The sequence below is a fragment of the Protopterus annectens genome, chromosome 7.part0 (genome assembly GCF_019279795.1).
Source record: "Protopterus annectens isolate FY-2018-M chromosome 7.part0, PAN1.0, whole genome shotgun sequence".
Lineage (NCBI taxonomy): Eukaryota > Metazoa > Chordata > Ceratodontiformes > Protopteridae > Protopterus > Protopterus annectens.
Genome location: NC_056739.1, coordinates 1,613,784,745 through 1,613,809,046, shown reverse-complemented (window position 1 = coordinate 1,613,809,046; position 24,302 = coordinate 1,613,784,745). Strand labels below are relative to the sequence as shown.

The 24,302-nt window shown below is 44.1% G+C and overlaps 1 protein-coding gene across 1 annotated transcript in view; it reads left to right on the top strand.

Annotated features, from left to right (window-relative positions):
- Positions 1-24,302, top strand: part of LOC122807146 (guanine nucleotide-binding protein G(i) subunit alpha-2-like) — a 692,973-nt gene that overhangs the window by 356,750 nt on the left and 311,921 nt on the right. The gene's annotated exons all lie outside the window — the stretch shown is intronic.

Below are 24,302 nucleotides of genomic sequence, written 5' to 3'. Positions count from 1 at the left end.
ATATTGCTTCGGGCCCAAAAAGCTCTTTTTGTAGACAGTTATTTTCGTGTTCCGTCTTCGCATTCTAATATGGCATCCATCAGCCAGCAATCCGTGGACATTCCGAAAAAACATAGAGATAAAGATAGAGAAACTGCACAAGGCTAATCCTTCTGACGACGCTACTGCTAAGCAGGTCGTCAGTTCTCCGGAATTCAGTGAGGCGCTTTCACAGACCCTGATGCCCGATTTGATATCTATGCAGACCTCTACAAAGACCCTTTCGGAGTCCGGTATGCCACAGAAATCTTTGTCTTCTGAGCCTTTGGCTATCTCTGTCTTGGTTGAGTCCGGAGCCGCGATGCAGGCACCGGCTTCCGAGGAGGCCTTTCACACTGTCGAATCCAGACAAAAAAACGACATCTTCTCGCATCTGACTACCCTTTCTGTCAGACCGGCGGATGTTCTCAGGCCTAGAAGCCAGGCCACGCCTTGGAAATCTGTTTCTAGCCACCATCTTGCTACTGCTCTACCACCCCAAGCACAAATGCTTAAAATGGCGGAGGATCTCTTCTCCCTTATCCCGGGTAATCGGGCCACTACTTGTGAAAGGAAAAGGTACCTTTCCCCAGAAGTTATGAACAGGATTCTGAGGAATCTGACTATTCGGTTATTTAAGAGGAACAGCATCCCTTAACTGCTTATAAGGATTCAGATGTAGAGGAATCCATCCCTTCTGCCTCCCCTCCCAAGGACCTTTCCTTTGAGGAAAACCCTTCACTCCCTCAGGAAATTTTTCCACTGGGAATCTCGGGATTTCACACATTCTAAGAAAAGACTTGGATAGTTTCTGGAACTACCCCAGCACAGACCTCTGGCCATTCCGCCCTATTTTAGTAGTAGTGGATGATGTTTCCATGAATCCAGCTTAGACACTGACGTCCTCCCTCCTGCACCCAGTAAACCTGACCGGTACTAGAGAGTACCGGATTTTCACCTGTACAGAAATCCTGCTGCAGACCTAGAAATCATTACACAGGGGACCTAAAGGAGGTAAGACTAGTTCTGCCAAGAGTCCTCCTCTTTCTGACAAGGACTCCAGAGCTATGAACAGATGGTGTAAAAAAAAGTATACACCTCTGCAACCTTTGCTGTCAGAGCACTCAGTTGTCAGTTCCATATGATAAAATATCAACAGCATGCTTTGGAAAAGTTAAAAGAGAAGATTGCTACCTCTCCTGCCTGTGCCAATTCAAAAGAGTTAGCAGATTTACTGCACTCTGCTTGTCAAGTGGGTCAAACACTTATTACAATGTGGATATGACGCCCTAGAAGCCTCTAGCAGGGCAGCAGTGACATGATCTGTTATTAGGAGACATGCATATGCAAAGGAACAACCTCTCCCTGATCATGTTAAGTCTAAACTTATTGATGCACCCCTAGATGAGGAGCGCTTGTTTGGGGGAGAAGCAAAAGAGGAGCTTAAAAAGATGGAAGATGAAGCATAATGTATGCAAACAGTAAAGTTCAACCTCCCAGATCCAGCAGGAACTTTCCCTCCAAGCATTGTACCTTCCCTGCACCTAGCAGACAGGGCCAAGGTAAGCCCCACGGGGACAGGCCATCCAGGCCCCTATCCCAGGGCCAGCAGAGAAGCAAACAATGGACCACTTTCGTCTCTTAAGGCATGGAGTTCTAAGCCAACCTACACTCACAATGACCCCCCCACCCCCACCCTCTCATCTCTCATCAAAAACTAGGAGGAAGGCTCTCCCTCTTCAAAGACAGTTGGCTTTTTGTAACAAAGGACCAATGGGTCTTGAAGATCATTTCTCAGGGATACAAATTCTTTCAGTGAACTCCCAATTCCAAGAGGGTACCCAGACTTACCTTCAAATCTGTGGGCAGAGGCATTGAAATGGGTCCAAACTCTCATATCCCAGGGAGCAGTAGAACCTGTCCCATCAGATCAAACAGGCTAAGGCTTTTATCCCAGACTATTCCTAGTTCCCAGAAAAAAGGGCACTTGACGCCCCTCCCTAGTGGTCCCCAGATTCAAAATGCTAACTATGCAGCAGCTGATGTTCGTGTTTCACTATTGCAGTCCTTACAAAATGGGTTGTCCGGCTCCCGGTGGCCTTCAGTCGTCCAGAATGCCAAAGTCCTTGGTATATAATGTCGGCTGCCTTCCGTTTAAGCCTGACCTCAGGACGTTCTGTACAAAGGAAGGCAGCTGACGCCATTTCCTCAGTCTTTCTTGCCGTGGAGCTTTTTGCACGAGTGCCGGTCGGCAGAGTACCTTCTTTTTGTATTCTGACTGCTTAGTTGAAGACATCCTCAGATAAGTACCCCATTGGGGACCCTCTTTTCTTGCTTTAACGAAGGTCAGCGAAAGTTAATAACTGTCTTGCCTGTGTTCTGCACCATGATTTTCACTCCTATTGTATCACTTGTTTGGGCCTTGAGCACGACGTCCCTAATTGTGAGCTTTGGGCTTCTTTCAACCCGTGTGCCATTTGCCGTAGAGCTAAGATTTTGTTCAAGCATTTCGGTTTTTGGCCTAAGTTCGTCGGTATGGTGTCTTCTGGTTTCCCAACTTCAGATGTGCCCAAGAAGCATAAGGATAAAGGACCGCAACCGGCCTAGGGTCAAATTAGCCGACTACGTCCCTGTTGAGTTGGTTGTCGGCCCAGCGGTAGTCAGTGAGGCGCTTTCATTGCCCCTGCGTCTGCGTATGTTCAGCAACAGGCGTCTGCGTAGACCTTTTCTGAGTCCTCCATTCTGCAGGCTTACACTGTCTTCAGACCCTCCGCTAGTCGCCGCCTCTGATGGACCTGGAGCCGCTAAGCAGGCGCTGGCTTTTGAGGCCTCTTTTCTCTCGCCTAGAGACCAGATCCAGACAGACTACCTTGGCACAGACTACTGCTGTGGCTAGGCCTCCCGAGTCCCTCCGACTTTCTAGCAGGCCTTCCAGCCGAAAATCTACTCCAAAATAGGCGCCGGCCTCATCTCAAATGCCTCAATCTCAGATGATTAAGATGGCTAGTGATCTGTTGACCCTCATCAGGAACTCTCTGCTACCTCTTTCTAAGAGGGCTAGGGAATTGTCCCCGAAATTTTTTGTCTGCCTCATACTCTGAGGTTCCCAGTTCTTCTACTGATGAAGTGGGAAACAACTTTTTTTTCTGGTTTTGAGGATTCTGATGCAGAAGACTTTAATTCCTTCTGCCTCTCCTCCAGAAGATTTCTCTTTTGAAGATTCTCTGAATACTCTTAGGGAGCATATCAAATGGGAAAGTCAGGACTACCCTCAGTCCTTAAGAAACTGATTAGGGAATTCTTGGATTTGCCACAGCATAAGCCTTTGGCTATCCCTCCGGTTTTGGAAGTTGATGTTTTCATAGAAAATTCTTTGACTCCTAATTCTGTTCCTCCTGCTACCAGAAAGCCTGACTGGTATTAGAGTTCCTGATTATCATCAGTTCATTTTCAAGAATCCTACTGCAGATCCAGAGATTATTTCTTAGGGCCCTAAAGGTGTTAAAGCTTTGGTTGCTAAAAATCTTGTTCCTTCTGACAGGGAATCTAGGGCCTTGGATAGGTGGGGTAAAAAGGTTTTATACCTCTTCCACTCTGTCTGTTAGGTCTGTTAATTGTCTTTTTCATATGCTTAAGTATCAGCAGCATACTTTGGAGGCTATTAAGACTAAAATTGCTGGTGTTCCTTCCCTGATGGAGAGTAAGGACATGCAAGATCTATTGAATTCTGCCACTCTTATCACTAAACAATCTCTACATTGTGGTTTTGACACTTTGGAAGCTTCTTGCAGGGCAGCAGTCACTGGTTCTGTTAGAATGCATGCTTGGCTCAGGGAACAGCCTCTTTCTGAACCTGTCAAATCTAAATTACTGGATGTACCTTTGCACAAGGACAATCATTTTGGTAGCAAAGCAGAAGAGATGTTGAAAAAGTTGGAGGATAAGGCCAAATCTATGTGAACTGTTAAGGATTTTGTGCAAGTTCAGCCACCTCATTTTAGTAGGCATTACCCTTCTAAGAATTGGGCTTTTCCTGACCCTGGTAAACAGGGTTGCACTTGGCCTAGGGGTTACATGTCTTCTCGGGGACAGACTTCCACCTCTCAGAAGGCTAAGCACTGGCAGTCTTCCTCTTCAAAATCAGGGAGTTCTAAGCAAACTTCCCAAAGCAAGCATTCCCAATGACTCTGGCCTTCCTCTGCCTGCCTCTGTGGGTCCAGGGCTCCCTTTGGGGGGAGGGTGAGACATTTTTGCAGATGCTTGGTACACCATCACAGACGACAAATGGGTACTCAAAATAGTATCCCAAGGCTGCAAGTTCTCTTTTCACACCTTCCGGTTCATCAAGGATACCCAGATATCCCCCCTCTTCAAAGGGCAGAAGCAGAAAAACAAGTTTCTTCTTTGCTAAACCTGGGAGCAATAGAGCCAGTTGCTACACTGCAGATGGGCCAGGGTTTCTAATCGAGACTTTTCCTGGTTCCCAAAAAAGGTGGCACATGGTGCTTTATTCTGGATTTGTCCATTCTAAACACTTTTCTGTTGATTCCCAAGTTCAAAATGCTCACTCCAGCAGTTGCTGCCAATGCTGGCCAAGGATCTCCTGGCTGGTGACTTTGGATCTCAAAGAAGCTTATTTGCACGCAGTTCCTTCGCTTCAGAACTGGGAACAGGCACTTCCAGTTCTCTGCACTGGCTTATCTACTGCTCCCAGAGTTTTTACAAAATGCCTGTCTCCAGTCATTGCTTTTTGCAGACAAAGAAACATTCAAATTTACCCTTACTTGGACAATTCTCTTACACAGGCAAACTCTCCAGAGCAACTTCTAAAGGATTTGGACTTTGTAAAGAACCTTCTCACCTCAGTGGGCTTACACTTTCAATGAAATAAGTCAAAATTGGTACCAACAAGGAAGATTGTATTCCTGGGAGCAAGTCTGAACACAGCCACCCAGATGGTATCCCTACCTCAAGAGAAACATGGATCTTTCGAGTTACTTCAAGAATTTGGCAAGCATGACCCAGCTCTCTAAGGCAATTCCTGCAAGCCCTGTGATTCATGGCTTCATGTATTCTGATGATTCCATATGCAAGATTGCATGTGAGAAGAATTAATTGGTACCTCAAAAACCTTTGGTGTCTACACACTCAGGATTTAGACTTGATTCTTCCTCTGATTCCCTACTTGCAGACGGAGTTCCTTTGGTGGGCGACGCCCTGTGCACAGAACAAAGGCCTGCCTTTCTGTCCACCTCCTGCCAGCCAGACTCTCACCACATATGCCTCGGACTACACTTGGGGAGCTCATCTAGAGGGCAGATGCATTCAGGGGACTTGGAACTATCAACAGGTTAATTTGCACATAAATCTGAAGGAATTGATGGCAGTTCAGCAGGCCTTGGTGGCTTTCAAGCATCTTCTCTCTCCTGGTACTTTTCTAGTCAGGACAGACAACACCACAATCGTGTGGTACATCAACAAGCAGGGAGGGACTCGTTCTTACCCCCTGTGCAGACAAAGCATGATACTTTGGTCATAGCAGCTACCATGGGCATTCATCTGATAGCTGTTTCTTCCATGAAAGCTTAATGCCTTGGCAGACTGGTTGAGCAGGCAGGTCCTGGATTCTCAAGAGTGGCAACTAAACAAGACCATCTTCTATTGAATCATTCAGCATTGGGGCACTCCCCAGGTGGATCTCTTCTCATCTCCGACCAACCATCTTCTTCCAACCTTTTGTACCAGGGATCATCATGACAAAGCTTGGGAAGTGGTTGCTCTCTCTCCCTGGACACAGCTTTCAATTTATGCATTCCCTCCTCTGCCTCTTCTTCCCAGAATGCTGGTAAAGATAAGGGGATGAAAAACCAAGGGCCATCCTCCTAGCTCTAGACTGGATACCTGGATATCTTCACCTGATACCAGATCTCTTGGTCGCAGACAGGCTAAGCAGAGCTATTCTGATACTTCAAGAGTGGTCCCCTAACTGCCAAATTGCGGAGCAGATTTTCTGCTGGTGGGGTCAGCCTTGCTGTGACCTTTTTGCCAACCCCCTCAATGCCAAATGCAGCAGCTACTTCACCCTTATCCCTCCTCAGGGGGAGTCGCCCAGGGACGCGCTCTAGTCCACGATTGGCCCTCCAGTCTACTGTATGCCTTCCCTCTGGTTCCTTTGCTGTCAAAGGTTATTCAGAAAGCGCAATCCTTGGGAAGCAAAATTATTCTGATTGTTCCACACTGGCCTCGACAAACTTGGTTCCCCTTTCTCCATCCCTATCTCATGGACACTCCTTGGATTCTGGACCCACAACCAGACTTACTGACTCGCATGTCAGGGCAGCTCCATCCCTCTCTTCGGACCCTCTGGTTGACAGCTTGGTTACTCCACTTCTGTCATTAGTTAGGCTTCACCATTTTTCGCCGGAGGTGGTTCATATTCTATCTTCCTCTCATAAGCCTTCAACCAGGAAGATTTATTGCAGCAAATGGAAGAGATTTTCCATCTGGGCACATGCCAAAAAGATTGACCCTTACACAGCTCCAATCTCGTCAGTATTGGAGTTCCTGTCTATGCTTTTTCAACCAGGGATCAGCTGCCGCAACCACTAAAGTCCATTTGGTGGCGATTTCTACCTTTCATGTCACAGACGAACCTAGTCTAATGGCACATAGACTCTGTAAGGCCTTCCTGAAAGGCACTTTGTTGCTTTGTCCTCATGTCTCTGAACCTGTTATGCCTTGGGACTTAAAACTTTGTTCTACAGGGTCTTACTTCACCCCCCTTTGAGCCTGCAGTCACTTGTGATTTAAAATTCTTAACTTTGAAGACTGTCTTTTTGGTAGCCATCACATCAGCCAGACGTGTTTCGGAGCTTCAAGCTTTATTAATCAAATCACCTTATTTTATTTTTCATAAGGGCAGGGTTTCTCTCAGACTGAATCATTCCCTTCTTCCCAAAGTAGCGTCAGTTAGTAACCTTAACCAATGCATTGAATTACCAGTGTTTTTTTCTCAGTTCTCGAACAAGGCAGAATTCAAATTTCATCAGTTGGATGTGCACAGACGATTACGATTTTATTTGCACAGAACGAAGGACCTCAGAAAATCTGATTAGTTTGTTTGTTTCATTTTCGGAAAACAGAATTGGGTCTCCTGTTTCCAAAGTCATGTTGTCCAGGTGGATTTCCATTTGTATTTCTTTCATTTATACTTCAGGGGGAAGAGATTTACCATTCCGAGTGAAGACTCACTCTACCCAGTCTGTATCTACATCTACAGATTTTCAGGCCAGATTGTCTATGGATGATATTTGTGCTGCGGCTACTTGGGCATCTCCACACACACCTTTGTTACTCATTACAAGTTAGATGTGGTATCTAGAGGCAGGTCTTCCTTTGGTTCCACAGTGCTCAGGAGTATTTTTCACTGGGCCTCCCAGGATTTAGGTGCTGGGGACGCTGTCCCACTGGTAAGAATGTAGGTGAGATTGGACTACATAATATCAAGAAGTTATGTACTCGCCATAACACTCTATGTAGTCCACCTCGCCTCACACTCTTACTTACCCCCCCTTCCCCCCTTCCTGGAGGATCTGGGGGTTAGGCCTGGTTTCCGAGTTCCCTTCATTCTTGGTTTGTTCTTCCTTAGGCGTTATGCATGGAGAGTGAGTGCTGATGCTCGCAGCAAACTCTATCTGGGTATAGAGAACAGTGCAGTATGGGATACCATCTTAGCCCAGCCGATAGAAAGACTTTGAGCTAAAGTATGGCCGAGTCGGAGCCGATATTCGGCTCCGAACCCACGGGTAAGAATGTGAGGCGAGATGGACTACATACATCGAACGTTATGGTGAGTACATAACTTCTTGTTTCTCTGATGGGATGCGCCTTGCTGTGACCTATTTGCCTCCCCAATAAACAACAAATGCAACGCATACTTTGCCCTACTCCCTCCATAGGGAGAGTCACCTAGAGATGCTCTCCTCCTAGATTGGCCCCTCGGTGTCCTTTATGCATTTCCCCCTGTTCCCCCTAATTCCCCGTTTTCTCACGAAAGCCCAGAGGTTGCGATCTACAGTAATCCTCATTGCCCTGTTCTGGCTCAGGCAAGTTTGGTTTCCCTTCCTGTGGCCTTACTTGGTTCATCAACCTTGGATTCTGGACCCAGTTTCAGATCTTCTGTTACACTCGGACCTTCACTCCTTCAGGCTCACACCTTGGTTCCTCCAATCCCATTAGTTGCCAGGCAGTCTAATATTACTTCCCCTGTCCGAAAAATTCTTCTGGCTTCTCATAGACCATCCACTAGGAAGCTGTATTCCAGTAAATGGAAAAGATTTTCTCTTTGGGCTTCTAAGAATAATTTGGATCCTTTTTCAGCCCCGGCTGAAAATAAATGTAGATTTTCTAGTGAACCTCTTCAACCACCATTAGTTACTGTAGCAGCCATCTCTAATTTTCACAATTGCTGTGATGACAGTCCTATCCATTCAAAGATCCGTTACCCCCATGGGATCTTGCATTCTACTTCCCTTTGAGCCAGCTGCTACTTATCTCATGTTCTTTCCTGGACAACTTAATTACTTGTGCCAGAAGGGTTTCAGAAATACAGGCACTTTGTGCAAAACCACCATACATAATCTTCTGTAACAGTGTTTCCTTGAGGACTATAACCCTTCATTCCTTCCCAAGGTGGTCTCAGAGTCAAACATCAGTTAGTCCATTAATTTAAGGTTTTCTTTCCAAATTTCTGTAGCAAAGGCGAATACTATCTGCATCTGTTTAGACTTCCACAGACAGGTGAGATTTTATGTTGACAGGGCTAAGGGCTGTAGAACTTCAGACCAACTGTTTGCCTCCTTTTCAGGACCAAGGATAGGTAAACCTGTTTCTAAGGTAATTCTATCTAAATGGTTAAGTGACTGCATTGTTTTGTTCATAAATAAAAGTAATCGTAAAATACCTATGCCTGTAAAGGCTCACTCTGCCAGATCTGTTGCTACTTCAGCTTTTTCATTCCAAGGCCTCTCTGGATGAAATGTGCGGCCGCAACTTGGGCAACCCCTCATACCTTTATCACTCATTACAAATTGGATATGGTCTCCAGGGGAAAGAGCATCCTTTGGCTCTATATGGTTCTCGGGGAATATCCTTCCGTAAGGCCACCCAGGGTACAAGTAGTTGGAGACTCTGTCCCAACTATCAAGAATAAATGAAGATTGACAACATCAGATAAAGAAATTATGTACTCCCCATAATGTTCCATCTGTGTTATCTGTCTTCATTCATTCTTGACATCCCACCCTCCTCACCCCTACTTCGAGATTTTCTGGAGGTTTGCACCCTTGTCCTGGGCTGGCATTAGGTTATTTACCTTGGACATGCCTTCCTCTCATATATTATATATACTTCAGCTTGCTGTAATTTGCAAACTTGATCTGAGGTAATGTACACAGGGGCATTGTGAGTAGAGACTTGGCTGAAGAGTTTTTGGCTGGTGCGAGCTGTATAACGAATGAGCTGGTTCTGAAAATCGGAACCAAATCCCAACTGTCAAGAATGAATGAAGATCGACAACACAGAGGGAACGTTATGGCGAGTACATAACTTCTTTTTCTCCCTTCTTTTGGAAGTGGCCAGGGCAATTGCAGCTTTCCTCACACATGGAATTTACTCTCAAGGTCAGAGGTGCTTGGTTGATCCTGAACACAACAAATACCTGCAGCTGACTGCCTGCTTTATAGGATTTTATTACCTTTTTAGGGACCTGTTTTCTGAACATGTGCAGTAGGTATTAATGGAGACAAGAAAGCCTGCTGCTAGAAAATTGCATATTAGCAAATTAAAAAGGTTTTCTAGTTGGTGCCTGCAAAAGAACCAGCACTTGTTCAGGTGCAGTGTTTCTGGTTTTACAGTGTTTGTGAGTTAATATCCTATGGCCTGTCTTACGTTCTCAAGGTTCATTTATCTGCCATTTCAGCATGTATGCCCATGGATCCCCCTCTTTCAATACTTTTTCATCTGAAAATGTTCTTGAAAGTGCTTCTGCAAAAGTAGTAGTTCAGGAAAACTAGTGGCTTTTCCTTGGGTCTTAATTTTGTACTAGAAAAACTAGCAGTTGTTCCATTTGAGCCAGCTCATCAGCTGACTTGAGGAGGTTCTTGACATGTTAAACAGTCTTACTCATTGCACTGACCTCTGCAAGAAGCATGTCTGAGTTGCAAGCTCTTGTGGTGGGTCAACTATATATTATTTTTCATAAAGATAGTGATTCTTTGCCATGTAATCCCTTTGTGCCTAAAATGGTATTCAGAGTTTACCTTAAGCCAATATGTTTCCCTGTCTTCTTTCCAGAACCTAAAAATAACGGAGAAAAGATATATGGATGTCCACAGATAACTTCTGACAGAACAAAACCTTTCAGAACTTCTGATCAGTTCGTATCCTGTGAAGGTAAGAAGAAAGGACAACCTTTGCCAAAGCCGACCATTTCCAAATGGTTGTCTCAGGCTATTACATTTTGTTGCTCTCACTACAGCAAAACTATTCAGGGCCGGGACAAAGCTCACTCTCTCAGGGCTGTGGTTTAATTTATGGCTTTTTGGAAAGGGGTGGATTCCAGAATAATTCTAGAAAAAGTAACTTGATCCTCTATGCGTACTTTTACATAGCGCTATTAACTAGTTTGCTTTTTCAGGTCTAGGACAGGCTTTGCTTGGACTGTTCTCCAGGGGCTTCTGGAACCTTCTCCTTTCTCCTCTTCGTTCTAATCTATGGTACTCTACCCATATATCTTAGGCTGGCTCCTTAATAAAATGCTTGTATTTTGCATTTTGAATGCTGAAAAAATGGGGGGGGGGTGTGGTTACTGAAAACCAGAGAAGAGTGCATCTTGAAAACTGATCTTAAAATTTTGTTGAGATGGAGCAAGCCCTCCTTGCACCCCCACCGCCGAACTTCTATATACCCAACTCCGTAATAGCCATACTGCGGAGAAAATGGAATATTCTGAGAAATGGCATCTCTGATGTACTGTATGCAAGTCCATTTTTTCGGCCATTAATTTTCTTCATTTTGGAACTCAAGTGTATTGGGTTCTGAAATTTCATATGGTTACTGTTTTAGACTACTGCAGCAGTGATCATAATATAGTTGTGTAAGTTAACTTGTAACAAAATTTGTTTGAATGGTTGCTGCTGTAACCACTTCCTTTCTCTATCCCCCTTGTCTGTGTGTGTATATATATATATATGTATATTGTGTGTGTATGTGTGTATATATATCTATATCTATATCTATATATATCTATATATATCTATATATCTATATATCTATATCTATATATATCTATATATATATATATATATATATATATATATATATATATATATATATATATATCTATATCTATATATCCATAAGTAAAATATTTTTTTTTTTGCCAGGGTGTGAACATGTAGTTTTTCTTTATATCATATGACCTCTCTGGACTTATCCTCCCTTCCTCTTTTGGCTTGAAAGTTCTGAAGGGCTTGCTGCACAAACTTGAATTTGTCAACTCTGTTCAAGCTGTTTTGGGTGATTGAGGTGTATTGAAGCTTTGGAAGCTGGCTGTTGTATCCTATGTGGAGTATAACCCATATAACTAAGGCTACTGCAGCAGTGGTCATTGGAACATCTACTGATATTCTTCGTGTTCCACTGTTGCAGTCATCACATTTGGGTTATCTGCTTGCAGTAGCCCTCAGTCGGCCTGATTATCAAAGTCTTGGGTCCTGCGTCGGTTGCTGTCTCATCTTCTCTGATGTCAGGTAGTCAGGGGTATAAAGCATGCAGCCAAGCCCATTACATCAGTCTTTCTTGCCATGCAGTGCCCGAAGCAGAAGCAGTTCGCAAGTGCCGGTCGGCCGACTTGAATTTTGTGCAGGCACCAGCTTCTGGCTTCTGAGGGTGCATTCAGGCCTACTGACTTGCATATTAAACCGACTCCATCTTCTTCTTCAAGGCCTAAAACATGAACTATGCCTAGAAAACCGACGCCCAGACCGCATGGTTAGGTGTCTATGCCTAAAAAACAGATAAGAATGACTGAATACCTTATTACTTTAATCGGGAGAATTTGCTTATGATACTTCTGACCAGGAATCTGAAATTTGTTTCCTCTGATGACCAGGATTTACCCTTATCTACCTGTGAGGATTCTGATGCAGCAGTGAGTACACTCGAACATCTACATTTATGGTTAGTGTGCACAACTGTACTTTAAGTTTATTTACACAAGTGTACTGTACATGTCTGGATGTTTGGCTCCTAGTAGCTGTAACACAGAACAAGTTAGTCTCTCCAAATCTTTGAGGACACCTCTCAAAAACTGACATTTATAATTTGTGCCCTGGACAGTTTATCCTGTAGGGAGCCCATTTTCTGTCTGTCAGGATCCTTTTGTAATACGTGTGGTATCTCTAATTATTAAGACTCTGGCAATCACAGCACTTAATGCTTAAGAGTAGTTTGATTGCTACAGTTGTATATGTGGTTCTGTTTGCTAACTGTCCGAGAGAGATTTAGGGTAGATCTTGAAAGCTGCATTGTCTGATAAGATCCTGTGATATTTCTAGGACGTGCACGCTGCATATAAGGTGGCTTCACAGTCCATTATAAAACTCTACTCCTTTAGTGGCTGTCATCACCTCCACCCAACATCCATCTGATCTCATTCTGCTATGATCTGAATGCAGTTGCTGTTTATAGTCTGCTGTCCTTGGCATAACTGAGATCTGTTGAGGAAGCTTTTTTAAGAGTATTTATTGTGAGTAAAAAGGGAAGTGCTAGCAATCTGGGCCAGCTTTAGATGCCAAGCTAGTGACATTAGTCCTACTTTTGATGTGGGTGGTATTGCTCGTCCAACTTTTATGTTATGGTTAATACATACTTGCATGCTGTTTTCTGTTTGTATAATTGTTTTTCCTTTCAAAAATGTATAACAACCCTTCACCTTCCTTGAGACAACTCTGTCATAATACTACTTTCCATAAGGCTTTGAAGGGCCATTTCTGTGTTTGTGGGAATGATCCCTTAAGAAGACTGAATAACTTCTCCACTCCTCACATCACTGTTACCCATTTTTGCATTCTCCTCTGCCTTTATTTCTCCTCATCATTTGCCTTTATTTCTCCCCATCATTTGCTTGTTTTCCTTGAGCATTCTCTGAACGTCACCCTCGGGCCTCCTTAATTCTCTATCACACACTTTGGTACATACTATCACTAGCTAAACACAACCCCCCTCCCACCCACACCTTCAACTAGTAATTTCCCCACTGCCTTCTCTTTTTCTCCTGTACCTACCTCCAACATAAAAAAACTCTTAACTAAACTTAAACCCACCAAATTAGCAGCAGACAACCTCCCAAGTGAATACCTACAAATCACAGCTGACGCTCTGGCCTACCCAGTGTCCATCTTGATTAACCAATCTCTGTCAAAGTTACGTTCCCACACTGTGGAAAGTATCACATATAATTCCCCTTCACAAAGGCGGACCCTCCGCAGAACTAACCAGTTACCGCCCCATAGCTATTCTCTCTCCACTCTCCAAAATACTAGAGAGATGCATACACTCTCAGGTCTCAGACTACCTACTTACTAACAACCTCCTTTCCAGTACTCAGCATGGTTTCCCACCAAACCATAGCACCACCACTGCCTTACTCTCCTTTACTAACACTATCCTTCAGCATAAAAACAATGGCCATCTCTCCTCTGCTACTTTCCTAGACCTATCTAAAGCATTTGACATGGTCCCACACAAACAACTTATCTCTGTCCTCAATAACCTATCCTTCTCACAATCAGTCACCAACTGGTTTCAGAGTTACCTGTCTGACCGCCAACAATCCGTTGTATGGCAGAATGACATATCTCCCCAACTACCTGTCTGCATAGGGGTTCCCCAAGGATCCATCCTTGGACCCCTACTCTTTTCTGTTTACACCAATAATCTAGCCTCTGCCACCAAACATGGCACACTCATACAATACGCAGATGACTAGACCATCATCTGCTCAGCCCAGTCCCTACCCAAACTGCAAAAAGTCACACAGGAAGCCTTTTCCTCTGTTGAAACATGGTTATCCGATGCCCAATTAATACTCAACCCAAAAAAATAAACTACTCCTCTACCAACCCACCAAACATACTCAAAACAACTCTCACTTTAACATTACAACAAAAGACAACACCACTATATACCCAACTGAACACACCAGATTGCTAGGAGTGGAAATAGACAATAAACTAAAATTTGACCTTCACATATCCATGACCAAAAAAAAAGTCCACAAAAAACTAGGAGCGTTATACAGAAATGAGCAATTTCTCACCAAAGCAGCAAAGATTTCAATAGCAAATTCCCACCTCATCTCCACCCTACTTTATGCCTCTCCAAATGTATACCAACCTAAGGCAATGTGATCTAAACCAGCTAGAGACCTGCTACAACAAAATCGCCAAATTCACCACAGGGGGCATCCTACCGTAGTCACCACTGTCTCTCTCACTTGCTGAACTGGGCTGGCTTGAACTCCCTCATCTCCTTCAGTGGTATCAACTCTCACTTGCCCACAAACTATTAAACCATCCACTAAGTGTCCCATCCCTCCAGAATCTACTCCAACCCTAAAGCACCACCAGACCACTAAGATCCAGCAACAAAAATCACTTGCAGATCACTAAAGCCAATAACTCTGCTGGTGAAGCACTATTCTCTTGCACCATAGCCAAATTATGGAACTCACTCCCACCCACAATTACCTCTGTACCATCATGCACCCACTTCAAAACTTTACTAAAAGCGCACCTAAAAACATGCTGGCTATGCCCTTGCAACTCCCACTCTATCATCCACCCCATCCAACCACTACCTTTCTCTCCACTCCACTAACTACCTTGATTATAGCAAGCTCAGATGCTCATAAGCCTAGTACTTATTATACAGCAGGAACTTCTCATTGTAACATTTGTTAATGTCTGTTATGTACTTCATAGATAAAAGATTCTAGTTCTCTACTGATGTACTAAGTTCTTCATCTGTAAGTATGTTGTAAGTAATTGCTATGTTAAATTGTTAATCGCTATGAAATCCAATGTAACTACTGTCTGTTTATTTTACTGTGGAGCTTTTCTCCCGGGCCTCCGCTGAAAATGGACCTATGTCCAGTCGGACACTCCCGGTCAACAAATTTAAATAAATAAGGGCTTTAACAAGTAATTGATGAGGACTTTTGTAACCCATGCAAGCTGTCAGTGCTGGTACCTATGGTTGCATCCTACTAGTTAGATGAGAACCATGCTTTTTATCAAAATGTCATAAAGTGTTTAATTCAAAAATCCCACCTGACTGTAGTGTCCTGTCATAATTCAATAGATGTTCATCGTGTTACCCTGCTCAGTCATCACACTTGGGTTATCCTGCCATCAGGCGGTCCCCCAGTTGGCCCGAATTCCAAAGTCTTGGTCCGGCGTCAGTTGCTGTCGCTTCTTCCCTGACGTCAGTGTGCCAGGGGTATATAAGAGGCATCCAATGCCATTTTCTTCAGTCTTTCTTGCTGCGCGGTGCCCGAAGCAGAAGCAGTTTGCAAGTGCCGGTCGGCCGGCACCTGAGATTTTCGATTTGAATTTCAGTCTGAAGTCCTGAATAAAGCTAAGTACCCCGTTGGGGAACATTTTCTTGCCTCAGTCCGATGTCGGAAAAAGTTAACAATTGCATTTCTTGTGGGGAAGCAAATACCTCATAAGTACTTCCACTCCTATTGTATTCCTTGCCTAGGCCCAGACCACGACGTCACAGGTTGTCGGTTTTGCGCTAGGTTTAATAAACGAACTATCAAACGCCGTTTTGACTTCGCATGGCTTTACTTTGGTAGGAAATTTAATTATATCATGCCGTCGGAGCAGCCCACGACAGCCATTCATAAAAAACGCAAGGATAAGGACAGGCAGCCTAGGAATAAGCCAGACCCCAAGGCGTCAGCTGGGCCTGTCGCCGGTTCTCCAGTTTTCAGTGAGGCGCCTATGCAACCCCTGATGACTGCAGAACTGGAACCCCAGACAGCTGCGGAGTCTACTAGGCTGACGCAGCCATCTACCGACACCGGAGCAGAACTAGACACGGGTGCAGTGGAAACACCTTCGGTTGCAGAAGGTGTCTTCAGACCGACTACACTCGCCATTAAATCTTATGCTAAGCTTAAAACTCCTTTAAAACGTAAGAAAACTGTACATCAGTCTACAGTTCAAGGCACCGTGCCTAAGAAACAGATGCTTAAGATGGCTGAAGATTTGATTACCATTATCAGGGGATGTTCTTCGTCTTCCATTGCTGCAGTCCTTACTATTGGGTATAGTCCGCATCCAGTCGGCCGGAATACCAGAGTATAAGGCTGACGTCGGTCAGGGCGCATTAGACTGACATCAGTACGTCAGGGTACTAATGCGCATGACCGGCGTCATATCCTCAGTCTTTTGCCGCTGCGATCCGATGCAGAAGCAGTTTTGCGAAAGTGCAGGTTGGCGTTCTGAAATATTTCAAACCGGAGTTTCAGACCGAATCAGAGTTGGCTAAGTACCGCTGGGGAACATTTTGGTTTTTCTTGCCTCAGTATTTAACCGGATGTCAGAAAAGTGAATAACTGTATTTCTTGTGGGGAACAACTACCTCATAGGGATTACCATACATTTTGTATATCTTGTTTAGGGACTGAGCACGACGTTGTTGGTTGCCTTTGTGCTAAGTTTAACAAACGCACTATTAAGAGGAGGTTAGACTGTGCCAGATTAGTGTTTGGGAAGCGCTAATTATAAAATGCCGCCGGATGCTCCGACGCCTTCATCCAAGAAGCTTAAGGACAAAACAGCGGCCTAGGGTTGATGAACCGCAGTCCCGGACGCCGGTTCTTTAGATGGCTCAGTGGAGCCAGAGGTTTTGCCAGGAGTTTCTATAGAGTCTCAGGCAGAAACTTTACTGTTACAGGATGTACCCTCTCAGGAGGCAGGCCAGGCTGAGGGGCTTCTCAGGTAACTATTCTTCCCAAAGTAGTTAGAGCCTCCTTCTGTTGCCAAAACTTCTTTAGAGGTAGGCCAACTTCAGCTTCAGTAGGGCTTCTCCTAGCCTTCGGTTCTGTACCTAAGAAACATATGCTTAAAATGGCAGAAGATTTGATTACTATGATTAGAGGTTCTATGGGCTCCTGATAAGAGGCCCAGAGTGGAACCAGAGTTTGACAGTTTTGAACAGGGTTCAGGGCTTCTGAATCTTCTGCGGAAGATTTGCAGGAGTATCCTCATTATTCTGATTCTGATGTGGATGATGCCACTCCTTCGCTTCTCCTCCTGAGGATTTTTCATTTTCAGAGACTCTGCATTCCATGAGGGAGCACTTTAAATGGGAAGGCCAGGATTACTCTGATTCCAGGAAGAGGCTTAGGGAATTCTTGTTTTACCCCAGCATAGGCCCTTAGCTATACCTCCTGTGTTGAATGTGGTGGAAGATGTTTTGCAGAGGCTTCCCTGAACCCTGATTCTTTGCCTCCTGCTCCTGTTAAACCTGATAGGTACTATAGGGTGCCCGAAGCTCATAAGTATTTGTTTAAGAGTCCTAGGGCGGACCCAGAAACTGTTTCTCAGGGGCCTAAAGGTGTTAAGGCCTCTGTGGTTAAAAATCCTGTTCCCACTGACAAAGAGGCAAGGGCGTTAGATAGGTGGGGTAAGAAAGTGTATACTTCTTCCACTCTAGCCATGAGAGCTTGAATTGTCAGTTTCACATGCTGAAATATCAAAATTATCTCCTTTCACAATTGAAATCTAAGGTGGATGCTTTGGGAAGGTATTGATTGTAAAGACTTGCTGGATTTAGTTTGTGTCTGAACAAGTGGGCAAGCATTCTTTGCAATGTGGTTTTGATGCTGTGCAGGCCTCCTCGAGGGTGGCTGCCACTAGTTCTGTTCTTCGCAGGCATGCCTGGTTGAGGGATCAAAATTTGGCTGAGCATGTTAAGACAAGGATTTTGGATGCTCCTTTGCAGTCTGATGTGTTGTTTGGTTCACCTGTGGAAGCAGTTTTAAAGAAAATGGAGGACAAAGCTAAGTCTATGCAAACTGTTAAAGATTTTTGCAGGTACAGCCACCAAGTTTAGTAGAAATTGGCCTGCTAAGGGGTGGACATATCCTGCTTATGATTCCCAGTCTAGGGGTAGGTCTAGACGGGTAGGGGCAGGGCTCAAGGTTCTTTAGGCCTAGAACAGGGAGTTCACCTGCTCAGACTTCTGGTGAGGGCAGGGTCAGTCCTTTCAGAACAGACCCAATGACTCCGCCTTTTCAACTGCCAGTAGATTCTCGCCTGGCAGCTCCTTTGGAAGGACAACTGTCTCTTTTCAAAGGAAATTGGGATTTAATTACTCAAGACAGATGGGTGTTGGACATCATTCTACCAGTCCCTGTGTCAGAAAGGGGCCTAGGATTTTATTCTCGCATGTTCCTAGTACCAGAGAAGGGGAACACGTGGAGACTGCTTTTGGCTTTATCTCTCCTCAACACTTATCTGGACATTCCTAAGTTCAAGATGTTGACGTTACAACAGCTTTTACCTCTGCTGGGCAAAGATCACTGGATGGTAACTTTAGATCTCAAGGAAGCTTACCTTCATGTGCATATCAGGCTAAGTTACAGGAAGTATCTGCGGTTTCAAGCTGGAGATTCTCATTATCAGTTCTCTGCATTGCCCTTTGGCTTATCTATCATGCCAGAGTATTCACAAAGGTTCTGGCTCCAGTGATAGCTTACTTCAGGCTACAAGGACTTCAAATCTATCCTTATTTAGACGACTGCCTGATTCTGGCTCAAGAAAAGGAAGACCTTCTACAGCATCTGGAATATCTTATAGCAGTGCTAAGATGCCTAGGGTATTCTGTGAACGAAATAAAGTCCAGTCTAGTACCCTCTCAAGACATGTGCTTTCTGGGTGTGAGACTGAATACAGCAGCCCAGATGGCCTTTTTAACCCCGGACAAACAAAGAGTCTGTCACTTTTACTTCCATCAACTATCTCATCAGTCCGTGCTGACTGCAGAGACAGTCCTTCAAGCATTAGGGTTCATGGCATCTTGTATTCTGGTGCTTCCCAATGCCAAACTGCATATGAGGAAGTTACAATGGTATCTCGAAAATGTATGGACACAGCACTGCCAGGATTTAGACACTGTCATTCAAATAATACCTTGCCTTCAAAGAGTATTTTTGTGGTGGGCTCAGGAATGTCACCTAAACAAGGGACTCTCTGTGACCCGGCCAGAGGAGAGTCAGATTTTACCGGCAGATGCCTCAGACGTTGCTTGGGGAGCTCATCTAAATGTAAAGTGGATACAAGACAAGTGGCCTGCCAGACTACAGCATCTACATATCAACATAAAGGAGATGTTAGCAGTCCAGTTCGCATTGCTGGCTTTCAAGGAGTTACTTCTTCCAGGGCAGGTGTTGATTCTAACAGACAACACAACTGTCATGTGGTACTTCAACAAACAAGGGGGAACACATTCTTATCCTCTATGCAGGCATGCAATGATTTTATGGGAGACTGCGCCACGCTTGCACCTAACTCTTCAGGCAAGGTTTCTGCCAGGAGCACAGAACTCCTTAGCAGATGTGTTAAGCAGACAAATCATGGATCCCCACAAGTGGAAACTGGATCTTCATGTATTTCAGAAATTGACAGTGTCATGGGGAACTCCAGACATAGATCTGTTCGCTTCTCCACTAAACCACCAGCTGCCACAGTTTTGCACAAAGGGGTTTCATCACACAGCTTGGAAAGTGGATGCTCTGTCTTTCAGTTGGACAAACCTTCATCTGTATGCCTTTCCACCTCTGCCTCTTCTTCCAAAGGTACTGTTAAAGGTCAGACAGGACAGGCCAAGGATGATTTTGATAGCTCCAGATTGGCCTCTGCAACACTGGTACCCTCTACTACGGAGTCTGGTAAAGAAGCCTCCATGGCCTTAACCTTTGATTCCACATCTGTTATCCCAGCAGGACGGTCATCTGCTCAATGTCAGGCTTCACTCTCTTCATCTGACAGCCTGGCATATTCTGTGTTGAAACACAGCAGGTCTCAACTTCCTCCACAAGTTTTAAATGTGATTATGGAAGCTAGAAGACCTAGTACAAGGAAAGTACGAGCAAAATGGAAGAGATTTTTATTTTGGAGTAAAGCAAAGAATTTGGAGATTTCTGAGCCTAATTTGAGTATGGCTCTTCAATATCTTACTGAGTTACTGGACAAGGGTCTGTCCTTCTCTTCCATCAAGATTCATGCTGCAGCAATCTCAGCTCACTATGATTGTGACCCACCATTGTTTTCGTGATCCTTTGTTCAAGCAGTTTCTTAGAGGGGCTAAGAATATAAGACCCCAATGAGAGCTCCTACTCCTGCTTGGGATCTCAATTTTGTGTTGGAAAACTTACTCTACAACCTTTGAGCTCATGGCTACTGCTGAATTGAAATATTTGTCATGGAAGACTGCTTTTTGTTGGCTATTACTTCTGCAAGAAGGTGTCTGAGTTGCAGGCCCTATGGCAGTCGAGCCCTTTTGATTTTCCATAAGGATAGGGTATCATTACGCACTAATCCTTCCTTTATGCCTAAGGTGGTTTCTAGTGTGGCTTTAAACCAAACTATTCATTTGCCTACCTTTTATGCAGACCCCAAAATAAAGGGGAAAAGATTTTGCATACTTTAGATGTACACAGGCAATCATGCTATTACTTAAGCAGGACTAAGGATTTTAGGCAGTCTCAGCAGTTGTTTGTTTCTTTTGCTTTGAGTTCGCAGGGCAAGCCTGTGTCAAAACAAACTATTTCTAGGTGGATTGGCTTTTTGCATTGCATTTTGTTATTCCCATCATGGCAAGGAGGTTCCAGCTGGGATTAGGCCTCATTCCACTAGGGCTACTGCCACTTCAACAGCATTTCACGGGGTGGCAACTAAGGATATTTTGGAAGCAGCTACTTGGAGTTCAGTGCATACTTTCTCTAAGCATTATCACCTTCCTATCTACTCTAAGTCTAGGCTGGTTTTGCCACAGCTGTTTTGCAAGGCATGTTGTCAGCTCCTGCTTCTTTATGATTTGCCAGCCTCCTTACCTCTGCTTTGGGATTCTACCCAAGTAAGGACTGCAGCAATGGAAGACGAAGAACATAGTACAGTTTTGTACCTACCATAAATGTAGATGTTTGAGGGTTCCATTGCTGCAGTCCAATTCTACCTCCCTCCTTCCCCTGTGTTTAGGGGTGGTTGTGTAGGTGATTTACCTGCTTATATTTTTGTATATATTGTTCATGTTTAGGTGCAGGTATTTTGGGCCTTGTCTTTTTAGGGTCTTCTGACATCTGGGGCAAGAAAAGACTGAGGATATGACGCCGGTCATGCGCATTAGTACCCTGACGTACTGACGTCAGTCTAATGCGCCCTGACCGACGTCAGCCTTATACTCTGGTATTCGGGCCGACTGGATGCGGACTATACCCAATAGTAAGGACTGCAGCAATGGAATCCTCGAACATCTACATTTATGGTAGGTACAAAACTGTACTTTTTCATCCCCCTCCTGATAAGACCAAGACAAGAGGAGGATTATGCATCCTCTGACCAAGTTTCTCTCTCCTGAGATTCTTCTGAGGAACAGGATTACACTTTTCCACCTTATGAAGGTTCTGATGCTGAAGACTCTATTCCCTCAGCATCTCCCCCTGAAGACTACTCTTTTGGGGAAACTACATACCATGAGGGAACATTTCCACTGGGAAGGCCAGTATTACTCAGATTCTAAGAAAAGGCTCCAAGAGTTCCTTTTGCTACCCCAGCACAGACCTCTAGGTATCCCTCCTGTTTTAGATATTGTGGATGATGTTTACTTGGAGTCTAGTTTAAATCCAGACTCTCTACCTCCTGCTCCAGCCAAACCAGACAGATACTACAAAGTACCTGACTCTCACAAATTCCTTTATAAAAGCCCTGTAGCTAACCCACAAACAATTTCCCAGGGTCCTAAGGGAGCAAAAGCTTCTATGGCTAAAAATCCTGTGCCCTCTGAAAGGGATTCCAGAGCCCTAGATAGATGGGGAAAGAAAATATACACCTCACCAACTCTGGCTATATGAGAGCATTAAATTGCCAGTTTCACATGTTGAAATATCAACAATTCCTAATGTCTCTGTTAAAACAAAAAATGAGCACACATTCAGAACAGCCTGAATTCAAGGAAATGCAAAATCTGTTGCATGCAGCTGAACAGGTGGGCAAACATACTTTACAATGCGGATTTGATTCATTGGAAGCTTCCTGTAGAGCAGCTGTTACTGGCTCTGTCATACGTACACATGCTTGGTTAAAAGAACAAGCCCTCCCTTACCATGTTAAAGCAAAATTATTGGATGCACCTTTACAGCAGGATGTATTATTTGGTGTCAAAGCAGAAGAGGTTTTAAAGAAAATGGAGAATAAGGCAAAGTCTATGCAAACGGTCAAGGATTTTTTGCAGGTACAACCCCCTCGTTTCAGCAGAAATTGGCCAACAAAAAACTGGTCCTTTCCAGCTTCAGAAGATCGCAGAGGGGCAAATACAGATGCCTAAGGGGCAGAGGTCAGTCATGAGGCCCTTACAAACCTCGCCAATGGGGTTCTGCTACCCAGAAAGGAGGAGAAGACAGGCCCAAAGCTAGCAGAAGACAACCACAATGACTCTATCCTCAAACTACCAAGCAAATCTCTCCTGGCAACTCCCTTGGGAGGAAAACTAGCATTTTTTGCAGACAACTGGCACATCATCACAAAAGACAAATGGGTACTAAACATTGTCTCTCAAGGAAACAGATTCCACTTTCATACCTTACCAAGGATCAAAGGAATGCCAAACCTGCCACCAAATCAATGGGCAGAGGCACAAAAACAAATTACAGCTGTTATGAACATGAGAGCCATTCAACAGGTACCTACACAGGAGCAAGGACAAGGATTTTACTCAAGACTCATCATAGTCCCAAAAAAGGACAAAGCATGGAGACCCATTCTAGATCTTTCAGTTCTGAACACCTATCTGCAAGTACCAAAATTCAAGATGCTAACACTACAGCAGCTTCTCCCCATGCCGGGCAAGAATGCTTTGCTAGTCACTTTGGACCTCAAGGAGGCATATCTGTATGTCCCTATCAGACAAAATTGCAGAAGATACTCCGCTTCATTGCAGGTTCAATGCATTATCAATTCTCTGCACTGCCCTTTGGCTTATCTACTGTGCCCGGGGTCTTCACAAAATGCCTGGCACCAGTAATTGCATACTGCAGACAGAGGAATTCAAATATACCCATACCTGGACGACTGCCTTATTCAAGCAGAAAGCAAGGACATTATTTTAAAGCATCTGGCATTTGTCAAACACCTAAGTTGCCTAGGGTACTGATAAACGAAAAGAAATCAAAACTAGTGCCCTCACAAAACATAATATTCCTGGGTGCCAGCTTGAATACAACGGCCCAGATGGCTTATCTCACTCCAGACAAGCAACGACAGCTGTTTCAGTATTTCAAAATAATGGCAACAAAGACCCAACTCCCTGTAAGAAAAATTCTACAGGCCTTGGGATTCATGGCATCTTGCATACTACTACCATTTGCAAAACTGCATATGAGGAAATAAAATGGTACCTGAAAAGTGTATGGACTCAGCACAAGAGAAAACCAGACAAGAACAAACTGAAAACTGTTTAAAAAGCGGATCGCACACAATAAGAGGGCTGGAACACAGGTTTAATACTCCACAGTAAAAAACAAATACACGTAAGCGCTTTCGGCAGGTTAAAATAACCCGCCTTCTTCAGACAACAGTTGGGTTACAAAGAAGGTGTCTTATACTACATAATTAAATGAATGGAGCCAATCAGGCTAAAGTGCATTAATACATATTACAAAAACCATGACAACCTGAAAGAGCTCCGTCTCCAGTTAAAAAATGCTAAACAATTAAATTATAATCACTTCATAAGGAAGCCGATCATTGCTGCGATGGATCAGTACTTGAGAATACAAGCTGGTGTTTGTGTGTTACAATCCAGCCAGCTGCTTATAAAATATTTTAAAATTGTTTATAAATAAAATTATATACAATTTACTTGTCGCTTTGCCACATGGCAAAACAAAGCTAGTAGACTGTCAAAGCTTGAGGTAAGAAATTGACTTAAAA